The sequence below is a fragment of the Acipenser ruthenus genome, chromosome 55, assembly GCF_902713425.1.
Source record: "Acipenser ruthenus chromosome 55, fAciRut3.2 maternal haplotype, whole genome shotgun sequence".
In the NCBI taxonomy this organism is placed as follows: Eukaryota; Metazoa; Chordata; class Actinopteri; order Acipenseriformes; family Acipenseridae; genus Acipenser; species Acipenser ruthenus.
The window spans coordinates 7305459-7315458 of NC_081243.1; the positions used below are offsets into that span (position 1 = coordinate 7305459).

General features: G+C 47.5%; 21 non-coding genes across 21 annotated transcripts; 10 read left to right on the forward strand and 11 right to left on the reverse strand.

Annotated features, from left to right (window-relative positions):
- Positions 1–59: 59 nt before the first annotated feature.
- On the reverse strand, positions 60–131 carry trnap-agg (transfer RNA proline (anticodon AGG)). The gene has a single exon. It is a non-coding gene; the product is annotated as a tRNA-Pro (tRNA).
- A 1033-nt stretch (positions 132–1164) lies between these two features.
- On the forward strand, positions 1165–1236 carry trnap-ugg (transfer RNA proline (anticodon UGG)). Its single transcript has one exon. It is a non-coding gene; the product is annotated as a tRNA-Pro (tRNA).
- A 130-nt stretch (positions 1237–1366) lies between these two features.
- trnad-guc (transfer RNA aspartic acid (anticodon GUC)) lies at positions 1367–1438 on the forward strand. The gene has a single exon. It is a non-coding gene; the product is annotated as a tRNA-Asp (tRNA).
- A 75-nt stretch (positions 1439–1513) lies between these two features.
- Positions 1514–1584, reverse strand: trnag-gcc (transfer RNA glycine (anticodon GCC)). The gene has a single exon. It is a non-coding gene; the product is annotated as a tRNA-Gly (tRNA).
- Positions 1585–2036: 452 nt separating this feature from the next.
- trnap-agg (transfer RNA proline (anticodon AGG)) lies at positions 2037–2108 on the reverse strand. Its single transcript has one exon. It is a non-coding gene; the product is annotated as a tRNA-Pro (tRNA).
- A 1040-nt stretch (positions 2109–3148) lies between these two features.
- trnap-ugg (transfer RNA proline (anticodon UGG)) lies at positions 3149–3220 on the forward strand. Its single transcript has one exon. It is a non-coding gene; the product is annotated as a tRNA-Pro (tRNA).
- Positions 3221–3350: 130 nt separating this feature from the next.
- Positions 3351–3422, forward strand: trnad-guc (transfer RNA aspartic acid (anticodon GUC)). Its single transcript has one exon. It is a non-coding gene; the product is annotated as a tRNA-Asp (tRNA).
- A 74-nt stretch (positions 3423–3496) lies between these two features.
- trnag-gcc (transfer RNA glycine (anticodon GCC)) lies at positions 3497–3567 on the reverse strand. The gene has a single exon. It is a non-coding gene; the product is annotated as a tRNA-Gly (tRNA).
- Positions 3568–4020: 453 nt separating this feature from the next.
- On the reverse strand, positions 4021–4092 carry trnap-agg (transfer RNA proline (anticodon AGG)). Its single transcript has one exon. It is a non-coding gene; the product is annotated as a tRNA-Pro (tRNA).
- A 1023-nt stretch (positions 4093–5115) lies between these two features.
- trnap-ugg (transfer RNA proline (anticodon UGG)) lies at positions 5116–5187 on the forward strand. The gene has a single exon. It is a non-coding gene; the product is annotated as a tRNA-Pro (tRNA).
- Positions 5188–5316: 129 nt separating this feature from the next.
- On the forward strand, positions 5317–5388 carry trnad-guc (transfer RNA aspartic acid (anticodon GUC)). The gene has a single exon. It is a non-coding gene; the product is annotated as a tRNA-Asp (tRNA).
- Positions 5389–5462: 74 nt separating this feature from the next.
- Positions 5463–5533, reverse strand: trnag-gcc (transfer RNA glycine (anticodon GCC)). Its single transcript has one exon. It is a non-coding gene; the product is annotated as a tRNA-Gly (tRNA).
- Positions 5534–5988: 455 nt separating this feature from the next.
- trnap-agg (transfer RNA proline (anticodon AGG)) lies at positions 5989–6060 on the reverse strand. The gene has a single exon. It is a non-coding gene; the product is annotated as a tRNA-Pro (tRNA).
- A 1023-nt stretch (positions 6061–7083) lies between these two features.
- Positions 7084–7155, forward strand: trnap-ugg (transfer RNA proline (anticodon UGG)). Its single transcript has one exon. It is a non-coding gene; the product is annotated as a tRNA-Pro (tRNA).
- A 129-nt stretch (positions 7156–7284) lies between these two features.
- Positions 7285–7356, forward strand: trnad-guc (transfer RNA aspartic acid (anticodon GUC)). Its single transcript has one exon. It is a non-coding gene; the product is annotated as a tRNA-Asp (tRNA).
- Positions 7357–7431: 75 nt separating this feature from the next.
- On the reverse strand, positions 7432–7502 carry trnag-gcc (transfer RNA glycine (anticodon GCC)). Its single transcript has one exon. It is a non-coding gene; the product is annotated as a tRNA-Gly (tRNA).
- Positions 7503–7956: 454 nt separating this feature from the next.
- Positions 7957–8028, reverse strand: trnap-agg (transfer RNA proline (anticodon AGG)). The gene has a single exon. It is a non-coding gene; the product is annotated as a tRNA-Pro (tRNA).
- Positions 8029–9051: 1023 nt separating this feature from the next.
- trnap-ugg (transfer RNA proline (anticodon UGG)) lies at positions 9052–9123 on the forward strand. The gene has a single exon. It is a non-coding gene; the product is annotated as a tRNA-Pro (tRNA).
- Positions 9124–9252: 129 nt separating this feature from the next.
- On the forward strand, positions 9253–9324 carry trnad-guc (transfer RNA aspartic acid (anticodon GUC)). The gene has a single exon. It is a non-coding gene; the product is annotated as a tRNA-Asp (tRNA).
- A 74-nt stretch (positions 9325–9398) lies between these two features.
- On the reverse strand, positions 9399–9469 carry trnag-gcc (transfer RNA glycine (anticodon GCC)). The gene has a single exon. It is a non-coding gene; the product is annotated as a tRNA-Gly (tRNA).
- Positions 9470–9922: 453 nt separating this feature from the next.
- trnap-agg (transfer RNA proline (anticodon AGG)) lies at positions 9923–9994 on the reverse strand. Its single transcript has one exon. It is a non-coding gene; the product is annotated as a tRNA-Pro (tRNA).
- Between the last annotated feature and the right edge of the window lie 6 nt (positions 9995–10000).

Sequence of the window (10000 nt, forward strand, 5' to 3'; positions counted from 1 at the left end):
AGCGTGCGTATCGGCAATGCATAGTAATTGGAAAAGTGTAATACAAAAGAATTAAAAACGGGCTCGTCCGGGATTTGAACCCGGGACCTCTCGCACCCTAAGCGAGAATCATACCCCTAGACCAACGAGCCAGCGCCTGCCACTGTTGTGGTCCCCCGAGTTTCCAAAGAAGTGCAGACCTAGCTGTTCTGTTAGATGGGAGACGTTTTTCTATTGGGTGTACCTGTCGAGACCACTGTAATTTTGCCGTGTCTCCGAGCTGTGTGCTGTTGCCTGTTTGGGCCGTCTGACTTCTTTAACTGGCGGCTAGCATTTCTATGTTCATCGAGAAGCGGTCGCTATAAATGAGGAAAGTAGTTTAGGTGGGATTTCGTTTTGATATGTTTGGAATGGATCAGTTAGTCAGCATGTACTTCAAAAAATAAATAGAAAAAAAAGGAGGCTGGGTTTCGTTGTTTTGCAAAGGATGCACTGCAACATCCGCTCACAGGAGCAGTCCCACTACTGGTGCGACACGGGGGTTTTGACCTGCTCCGTTCCCGACCTGGGCCGGTTCACCCCTCCTTAGGCGACCTGGCATTCACGAGCTCCCCCAGAAATGCCATGTCGATGCCGTGCTAAGTGCGGACTCCCGATCGGCACAGCCAGTTGCAGCACAGAGCTCCCCGTGCTCAAGCGATCCGCCAGCCTCAACCTGCCCCTGTAGCTGGCATTACAGACACACGCCACGGCGCCCGGCGTGAGCGAGAGCGGCTAGAAGGCAATTCAAATCCCCTTGTCTGAAATGAGAGCGAGAGTACTCGTGCAGTTCTCCACTGACGTGGCAGCTTTTAATGCCGATTGCATTAAAAGCATTGCCGGGTCCTGCTGTAGCGGTAAAACACTGTGACCAGAATGAATGAATTGAAAAAGTGTTACGTGAAACACATGTGAATCCTAGTTTTCGTGCTGCGAATTTAAAAAAAAAAAAAAAAAAAAAAAAAAGCAGCACTATAAGAATGCCAAAAAATAAAGAAGGTTGCGTTGGCGAGTATTAAGCCCCCCCTCCTCTGAGGTGCCAGCAGCATTCCGCACCGGCAGACGGAACGGGACTCTGGTCATGCTGCACTTATTTTGCTGCCAGAGACTGAATCATGCGTCGGCCGCCGGATAAAACCGAAAGCTGGCTCGTTGGTCTAGGGGTATGATTCTCGCTTTGGGTGCGAGAGGTCCCGGGTTCAAATCCCGGACGAGCCCGTTTTTTTTTTTTTTTAATTGTTTTGTACTATACTGTTTTCGATCCGTAAACCATTAAGCTCAGCAGGCAGTTTTGACTTAGACGCTTTGCAACTAAATGCGTTGCCATAGTGGCAGGGAGCGTGTGCCTTCCTCGTTAGTATAGTGGTCAGTATCCCCGCCTGTCACGCGGGAGACCGGGGTTCAATTCCCCGACGGGGAGATTTTTTTTTTTTTTTTTACTGATTGAAGGCAGGTGCGTGTGGCTGTAATGTATACATAAAGTAAAAAAGAAGGTTGCATTGGCCGGGAATCGAACCCGGGCCTCCCGCGTGGCAGGCGAGAATTCTACCACTGAACCACCAATGCTTGCTTGACGTTTGCTTGAGGTTTGCTTGAGGTAGGTAATGTATTGGCAGCATCTAGTGCAGTGTGAAAAGATGAATTAACCCGTTCTAGTGCTAGATTGTACATGTACACAAACAATTGTACCTGCAAAATGCCCATCTGTTACACTAGTTTTGTGGTTGTTTTAAACTACATACCAAAAAAAACAAAAAAAAACAAGCACATGCGTTACCAAATAAACAGTGCTGTATAAACTACAGAAACTCGATGCTGAATGGTTTTATAGTCTGTTACGTCAGAATTGTGTTTAATGCATAAGCAGTTGCTTTGCAGACTCAACAAAGACTGCAGTCCTCGTTTAACCATTGTGCAATCAGCCCTTGGTCGCTGTGATATTGTTGTTCATGGAATTTGAGCGTGCGTATCGGCAATGCATAGTAATTGGAAAAGTGTAATACAAAAGAATTAAAAACGGGCTCGTCCGGGATTTGAACCCGGGACCTCTCGCACCCTAAGCGAGAATCATACCCCTAGACCAACGAGCCAGCGCCTGCCACTGTTGTGGTCCCCCGAGTTTCCAAAGAAGTGCAGACCTAGCTGTTCTGTTAGATGGGAGACGTTTTTCTATTGGGTGTACCTGTCGAGACCACTGTAATTTTGCCGTGTCTCCGAGCTGTGTGCTGTTGCCTGTTTGGGCCGTCTGACTTCTTTAACTGGCGGCTAGCATTTCTATGTTCATCGAGAAGCGGTCGCTATAAATGAGGAAAGTAGTTTAGGTGGGATTTCGTTTTGATATGTTTGGAATGGATCAGTTAGTCAGCATGTACTTCAAAAAATAAATAGAAAAAAAAGGAGGCTGGGTTTCGTTGTTTTGCAAAGGATGCACTGCAACATCCGCTCACAGGAGCAGTCCCACTACTGGTGCGACACGGGGGTTTTGACCTGCTCCGTTCCCGACCTGGGCCGGTTCACCCCTCCTTAGGCGACCTGGCATTCACGAGCTCCCCCAGAAATGCCATGTCGATGCCGTGCTAAGTGCGGACTCCCGATCGGCACAGCCAGTTGCAGCACAGAGCTCCCGTGCTCAAGCGATCCGCCAGCCTCAACCTGCCCCTGTAGCTGGGATTACAGACACACGCCACGGCGCCCGGCGTGAGCGAGAGCGGCTAGAAGGCAATTCAAATCCCCTTGTCTGAAATGAGAGCGAGAGTACTCGTGCAGTTCTCCACTGACGTGGCAGCTTTTAATGCCGATTGCATTAAAAGCATTGCCGGGTCCTGCTGTAGCGGTAAAACACTGTGACCAGATGAATGAATTGAAAAAGTGTTACGTGAAACACATGTGAATCCTAGTTTTCGTGCTGCGAATTTAAAAAAAAAAAAAAAAAAAAAAAAAAAAAAAAAAAGCAGCACTATAAGAATGCCAAAAAATAAAGAAGGTTGCGTTGGCGAGTATTAAGCCCCCCCTCCTCTGAGGTGCCAGCAGCATTCCGCACCGGCAGACGGAACGGGACTCTGGTCATGCTGCACTTATTTTGCTGCCAGAGACTGAATCATGCGTCGGCCGCCGGATAAAACCGAAAGCTGGCTCGTTGGTCTAGGGGTATGATTCTCGCTTTGGGTGCGAGAGGTCCCGGGTTCAAATCCCGGACGAGCCCGTTTTTTTTTTTTTTTAATTGTTTTGTACTATACTGTTTTCGATCCGTAAACCATTAAGCTCAGCAGGCAGTTTTGACTTAGACGCTTTGCAACTAAATGCGTTGCCATAGTGGCAGGGAGCGTGTGCCTTCCTCGTTAGTATAGTGGTCAGTATCCCCGCCTGTCACGCGGGAGACCGGGGTTCAATTCCCCGACGGGGAGATTTATTTTTTTTTTTACTGATTGAAGGCAGGTGCGTGTGGCTGTAATTGTATACATAAAGTAAAAAAGAAGGTTGCATTGGCCGGGAATCGAACCCGGGCCTCCCGCGTGGCAGGCGAGAATTCTACCACTGAACCACCAATGCTTGCTTGACGTTTGCTTGAGGTTTGCTTGAGGTAGGTAATGTATTAGCAGCATCTAGTGCAGTGTGAAAAGATGAATTAACCCGTTCTAGTGCTAGATTGTACATGTACACAAACAATTGTACCTGCAAAATGCCCATCTGTTACACTAGTTTTGTGGTTGTTTTAAACTACATACCAAAAAAAAAAAAAAAAAACAAGCACATGCGTTACCAAAATAAACAGTGCTGTATAAACTACAGAAACTCGATGCTGAATGGTTTTATAGTCTGTTACGTCAGAATTGTGTTTAATGCATAAGCAGTTGCTTTGCAGACTCAACAAAGACTGCAGTCCTCGTTTAACCATTGTGCAATCAGCCCTTGGTCGCTGTGATATTGTTGTTCATGGAATTTGAGCGTGCGTATCGGCAATGCATAGTAATTGGAAAAGTGTAATACAAAAGAATTAAAAACGGGCTCGTCCGGGATTTGAACCCGGGACCTCTCGCACCCTAAGCGAGAATCATACCCGTAGACCAACGAGCCAGCGCCTGCCACTGTTGTGGTCCCCCGAGTTTCCAAAGAAGTGCAGACCTAGCTGTTCTGTTAGATGGGAGACGTTTTTCTATTGGGTGTACCTGTCGAGACCACTGTAATTTTGCCGTGTCTCCGAGCTGTGTGCTGTTGCCTGTTTGGGCCGTCTGACTTCTTTAACTGGCGGCTAGCATTTCTATGTTCATCGAGAAGCGGTCGCTATAAATGAGGAAAGTAGTTTAGGTGGGATTTCGTTTTGATATGTTTGGAATGGATCAGTTAGTCAGCATGTACTTCAAAAAATAAATAGAAAAAAAAGGAGGCTGGGTTTCGTTGTTTTGCAAAGGATGCACTGCAACATCCGCTCACAGGAGCAGTCCCACTACTGGTGCGACACGGGGGTTTTGACCTGCTCCGTTCCCGACCTGGGCCGGTTCACCCCTCCTTAGGCGACCTGGCATTCACGAGCTCCCCCAGAAATGCCATGTCGATGCCGTGCTAAGTGCGGACTCCCGATCGGCACAGCCAGTTGCAGCACAGAGCTCCCGTGCTCAAGCGATCCGCCAGCCTCAACCTGCCCCTGTAGCTGGCATTACAGACACACGCCACGGCGCCCGGCGTGAGCGAGAGCGGCTAGAAGGCAATTCAAATCCCCTTGTCTGAAATGAGAGCGAGAGTACTCGTGCAGTTCTCCACTGACGTGGCAGCTTTTAATGCCGATTGCATTAAAAGCATTGCCGGGTCCTGCTGTAGCGGTAAAACACTGTGACCAGATGAATGAATTGAAAAAGTGTTACGTGAAACACATGTGAATCCTAGTTTTCGTGCTGCGAATTTAAAAAAAAAAAAAAAAAAGCAGCACTATAAGAATGCCAAAAAATAAAGAAGGTTGCGTTGGCGAGTATTAAGCCCCCCCTCCTCTGAGGTGCCAGCAGCATTCCGCACCGGCAGACGGAACGGGACTCTGGTCATGCTGCACTTATTTTGCTGCCAGAGACTGAATCATGCGTCGGCCGCCGGATAAAACCGAAAGCTGGCTCGTTGGTCTAGGGGTATGATTCTCGCTTTGGGTGCGAGAGGTCCCGGGTTCAAATCCCGGACGAGCCCGTTTTTTTTTTTTTTAATTGTTTTGTACTATACTGTTTTCGATCCGTAAACCATTAAGCTCAGCAGGCAGTTTTGACTTAGACGCTTTGCAACTAAATGCGTTGCCATAGTGGCAGGGAGCGTGTGCCTTCCTCGTTAGTATAGTGGTCAGTATCCCCGCCTGTCACGCGGGAGACCGGGGTTCAATTCCCCGACGGGGAGATTTTTTTTTTTTTTTACTGATTGAAGGCAGGTGCGTGTGGCTGTAATTGTATACATAAAGTAAAAAAGAAGGTTGCATTGGCCGGGAATCGAACCCGGGCCTCCCGCGTGGCAGGCGAGAATTCTACCACTGAACCACCAATGCTTGCTTGACGTTTGCTTGAGGTTTGCTTGAGGTAGGTAATGTATTAGCAGCATCTAGTGCAGTGTGAAAAGATGAATTAACCCGTTCTAGTGCTAGATTGTACATGTACACAAACAATTGTACCTGCAAAATGCCCATCTGTTACACTAGTTTTGTGGTTGTTTTAAAACTACATACCAAAAAAAAAAAAAAAAAACAAGCACATGCGTTACCAAAATAAACAGTGCTGTATAAACTACAGAAACTCGATGCTGAATGGTTTTATAGTCTGTTACGTCAGAATTGTGTTTAATGCATAAGCAGTTGCTTTGCAGACTCAACAAAGACTGCAGTCCTCGTTTAAACCATTGTGCAATCAGCCCTCGGTCGCTGTGATATTGTTGTTCATGGAATTTGAGCGTGCGTATCGGCAATGCATAGTAATTGGAAAAGTGTAATACAAAAGAATTAAAAACGGGCTCGTCCGGGATTTGAACCCGGGACCTCTCGCACCCTAAGCGAGAATCATACCCCTAGACCAACGAGCCAGCGCCTGCCACTGTTGTGGTCCCCCGAGTTTCCAAAGAAGTGCAGACCTAGCTGTTCTGTTAGATGGGAGACGTTTTTCTATTGGGTGTACCTGTCGAGACCACTGTAATTTTGCCGTGTCTCCGAGCTGTGTGCTGTTGCCTGTTTGGGCCGTCTGACTTCTTTAACTGGCGGCTAGCATTTCTATGTTCATCGAGAAGCGGTCGCTATAAATGAGGAAAGTAGTTTAGGTGGGATTTCGTTTTGATATGTTTGGAATGGATCAGTTAGTCAGCATGTACTTCAAAAAATAAATAGAAAAAAAAGGAGGCTGGGTTTCGTTGTTTTGCAAAGGATGCACTGCAACATCCGCTCACAGGAGCAGTCCCACTACTGGTGCGACACGGGGGTTTTGACCTGCTCCGTTCCCGACCTGGGCCGGTTCACCCCTCCTTAGGCGACCTGGCATTCACGAGCTCCCCCAGAAATGCCATGTCGATGCCGTGCTAAGTGCGGACTCCCGATCGGCACAGCCAGTTGCAGCACAGAGCTCCCGTGCTCAAGCGATCCGCCAGCCTCAACCTGCCCCTGTAGCTGGCATTACAGACACACGCCACGGCGCCCGGCGTGAGCGAGAGCGGCTAGAAGGCAATTCAAATCCCCTTGTCTGAAATGAGAGCGAGAGTACTCGTGCAGTTCTCCACTGACGTGGCAGCTTTTAATGCCGATTGCATTAAAAGCATTGCCGGGTCCTGCTGTAGCGGTAAAACACTGTGACCAGATGAATGAATTGAAAAAGTGTTACGTGAAACACATGTGAATCCTAGTTTTCGTGCTGCGAATTTAAAAAAAAAAAAAAAAAAGCAGCACTATAAGAATGCCAAAAAATAAAGAAGGTTGCGTTGGCGAGTATTAAGCCCCCCCTCCTCTGAGGTGCCAGCAGCATTCCGCACCGGCAGACGGAACGGGACTCTGGTCATGCTGCACTTATTTTGCTGCCAGAGACTGAATCATGCGTCGGCCGCCGGATAAAACCGAAAGCTGGCTCGTTGGTCTAGGGGTATGATTCTCGCTTTGGGTGCGAGAGGTCCCGGGTTCAAATCCCGGACGAGCCCGTTTTTTTTTTTTTTAATTGTTTTGTACTATACTGTTTTCGATCCGTAAACCATTAAGCTCAGCAGGCAGTTTTGACTTAGACGCTTTGCAACTAAATGCGTTGCCATAGTGGCAGGGAGCGTGTGCCTTCCTCGTTAGTATAGTGGTCAGTATCCCCGCCTGTCACGCGGGAGACCGGGGTTCAATTCCCCGACGGGGAGATTTTTTTTTTTTTTTTACTGATTGAAGGCAGGTGCGTGTGGCTGTAATTGTATACATAAAGTAAAAAAGAAGGTTGCATTGGCCGGGAATCGAACCCGGGCCTCCCGCGTGGCAGGCGAGAATTCTACCACTGAACCACCAATGCTTGCTTGACGTTTGCTTGAGGTTTGCTTGAGGTAGGTAATGTATTAGCAGCATCTAGTGCAGTGTGAAAAGATGAATTAACCCGTTCTAGTGCTAGATTGTACATGTACACAAACAATTGTACCTGCAAAATGCCCATCTGTTACACTAGTTTTGTGGTTGTTTTAAACTACATACCAAAAAAAAAAAAAAAAAAACAAGCACATGCGTTACCAAAATAAACAGTGCTGTATAAACTACAGAAACTCGATGCTGAATGGTTTTATAGTCTGTTACGTCAGAATTGTGTTTAATGCATAAGCAGTTGCTTTGCAGACTCAACAAAGACTGCAGTCCTCGTTTAACCATTGTGCAATCAGCCCTCGGTCGCTGTGATATTGTTGTTCATGGAATTTGAGCGTGCGTATCGGCAATGCATAGTAATTGGAAAAGTGTAATACAAAAGAATTAAAAACGGGCTCGTCCGGGATTTGAACCCGGGACCTCTCGCACCCTAAGCGAGAATCATACCCCTAGACCAACGAGCCAGCGCCTGCCACTGTTGTGGTCCCCCGAGTTTCCAAAGAAGTGCAGACCTAGCTGTTCTGTTAGATGGGAGACGTTTTTCTATTGGGTGTACCTGTCGAGACCACTGTAATTTTGCCGTGTCTCCGAGCTGTGTGCTGTTGCCTGTTTGGGCCGTCTGACTTCTTTAACTGGCGGCTAGCATTTCTATGTTCATCGAGAAGCGGTCGCTATAAATGAGGAAAGTAGTTTAGGTGGGATTTCGTTTTGATATGTTTGGAATGGATCAGTTAGTCAGCATGTACTTCAAAAAATAAATAGAAAAAAAAGGAGGCTGGGTTTCGTTGTTTTGCAAAGGATGCACTGCAACATCCGCTCACAGGAGCAGTCCCACTACTGGTGCGACACGGGGGTTTTGACCTGCTCCGTTCCCGACCTGGGCCGGTTCACCCCTCCTTAGGCGACCTGGCATTCACGAGCTCCCCCAGAAATGCCATGTCGATGCCGTGCTAAGTGCGGACTCCCGATCGGCACAGCCAGTTGCAGCACAGAGCTCCCGTGCTCAAGCGATCCGCCAGCCTCAACCTGCCCCTGTAGCTGGCATTACAGACACACGCCACGGCGCCCGGCGTGAGCGAGAGCGGCTAGAAGGCAATTCAAATCCCCTTGTCTGAAATGAGAGCGAGAGTACTCGTGCAGTTCTCCACTGACGTGGCAGCTTTTAATGCCGATTGCATTAAAAGCATTGCCGGGTCCTGCTGTAGCGGTAAAACACTGTGACCAGATGAATGAATTGAAAAAGTGTTACGTGAAACACATGTGAATCCTAGTTTTCGTGCTGCGAATTTAAAAAAAAAAAAAAAAAAGCAGCACTATAAGAATGCCAAAAAATAAAGAAGGTTGCGTTGGCGAGTATTAAGCCCCCCCTCCTCTGAGGTGCCAGCAGCATTCCGCACCGGCAGACGGAACGGGACTCTGGTCATGCTGCACTTATTTTGCTGCCAGAGACTGAATCATGCGTCGGCCGCCGGATAAAACCGAAAGCTGGCTCGTTGGTCTAGGGGTATGATTCTCGCTTTGGGTGCGAGAGGTCCCGGGTTCAAATCCCGGACGAGCCCGTTTTTTTTTTTTTTAATTGTTTTGTACTATACTGTTTTCGATCCGTAAACCATTAAGCTCAGCAGGCAGTTTTGACTTAGACGCTTTGCAACTAAATGCGTTGCCATAGTGGCAGGGAGCGTGTGCCTTCCTCGTTAGTATAGTGGTCAGTATCCCCGCCTGTCACGCGGGAGACCGGGGTTCAATTCCCCGACGGGGAGATTTTTTTTTTTTTTTACTGATTGAAGGCAGGTGCGTGTGGCTGTAATTGTATACATAAAGTAAAAAAGAAGGTTGCATTGGCCGGGAATCGAACCCGGGCCTCCCGCGTGGCAGGCGAGAATTCTACCACTGAACCACCAATGCTTGCTTGACGTTTGCTTGAGGTTTGCTTGAGGTAGGTAATGTATTAGCAGCATCTAGTGCAGTGTGAAAAGATGAATTAACCCGTTCTAGTGCTAGATTGTACATGTACACAAACAATTGTACCTGCAAAATGCCCATCTGTTACACTAGTTTTGTGGTTGTTTTAAACTACATACCAAAAAAAAAAAAAAAAAACAAGCACATGCGTTACCAAAATAAACAGTGCTGTATAAACTACAGAAACTCGATGCTGAATGGTTTTATAGTCTGTTACGTCAGAATTGTGTTTAATGCATAAGCAGTTGCTTTGCAGACTCAACAAAGACTGCAGTCCTCGTTTAACCATTGTGCAATCAGCCCTTGGTCGCTGTGATATTGTTGTTCATGGAATTTGAGCGTGCGTATCGGCAATGCATAGTAATTGGAAAAGTGTAATACAAAAGAATTAAAAACGGGCTCGTCCGGGATTTGAACCCGGGACCTCTCGCACCCTAAGCGAGAATCATACCCGTAGACCAACGAGCCAGCGCC